Source organism: Mus caroli, chromosome X (genome assembly GCF_900094665.2).
Source record: "Mus caroli chromosome X, CAROLI_EIJ_v1.1, whole genome shotgun sequence".
In the NCBI taxonomy this organism is placed as follows: domain Eukaryota; kingdom Metazoa; phylum Chordata; class Mammalia; order Rodentia; family Muridae; genus Mus; species Mus caroli.
The window spans coordinates 140,169,055-140,170,231 of record NC_034589.1 but is presented as its reverse complement, the minus strand read 5'-3'; the positions used below and the strand labels follow the sequence as shown (position 1 = coordinate 140,170,231).

Sequence of the window (1,177 nt, the reverse complement as noted above, 5' to 3'; positions counted from 1 at the left end):
GAAAGAAAGAAAGAAAGAAAGAAAGAAAGAAAGAAAGAAAGAAAGAAAGAAAGAAAGAAAGAAAGAAAGAAAGGAAGGAAGGAAGGAAGGAAGGAAGGAGAGAAAGAAAGGAAGGAAGGAAGGAAGGAAGAAAGAAAGGAAGGAAGGAAGGAAGGAAGGAAGAAAGGAAGAAAGAAAGAAAGAAAGAAAGAAAGAAAGAAAGAAAGAAAGAAAGAAGCAAAGAAAGAAAGAAGCAAAGAAAGAAAGAAACAAAGAAGGAAAGAAAGAGCTCTTGTCCTTTCCTCTGCCATAGTGCACACTATGCCTGATCCAGCTTCTTGCATGTCTTCTCACAAGACTTTCAGAATCAAGCGATTCCTGGCCAAGAAACAAACGCAAAATCACCCTATTCCTCAGTGGATCCGGATGAAAACTGGTAATAAAATCAGGCACAACTCTAAGAGAAGACACTGGAGGAGAACGAAGCTGGGTCTGTAAGGATTCACACAGTGGCAAGACTGAGGATTTATACTGAATTATCACCAATCAGTCCTACCAGATGGATTTCAACATTTTTAACCTGGAGACTTGCTCGTGTCTTAAATTATGATGTTTGTCCAGTAATAAAATATAGAACCTTTCAAAAAAGAAAAAGAAAAAAGAAAAAAAAGAAAAGGAAAAAGAAAGGAAGAAAAGATTGAGTAGAAAATGATATGCTGCTAGTTTTATGTCAACTTGGCACAAGCCAGAGTCATTTTGGAAGAGGATACCTCAATTTAGAAAAGGCACCCACTAGATTGGCTTGTGGGCAAGACTGGGGTGCATTTTCTTCATTGATGACTGATGTGGGAGGGCCCAGTCCACTACAGGTGGTGCCATCCCAGGAGTAGTGGTCCTCAGTGGCTCTAAGAAAGCTAGCTGAGCAGGTCATGGAGAGCAAGTGAGTAAGCAGCACTCCTCCATGGCCTCTTCATCAGCTCCTGCTGCACGGTTCCTGCCCTGACTTCCATACTTGATGGACTACAAACTATAAGATGAAAAAAAAAACACATTTTTTTCTTTTGTGTTTTTGAGACAGGGTGTCTCTGTGTAGCCCTGGCTATCCTGAAACTCACTCTGTAGACCAGGCTGGCCTCGAACTCAGAAATCCACTTGCCTCTGCCTCCCAAGTGCTGGGATTAAAGGCGTGCGCCACCAC

At 41.7% G+C, this 1,177-nt stretch overlaps 1 pseudogene; it reads left to right on the top strand.

The window, feature by feature from the left end:
- The first annotated feature begins 321 nt into the window (after nucleotides 1-321).
- LOC110287508 lies at nucleotides 322-477 on the top strand (annotated as a pseudogene).
- The last annotated feature ends 700 nt before the right edge of the window (nucleotides 478-1,177 follow it).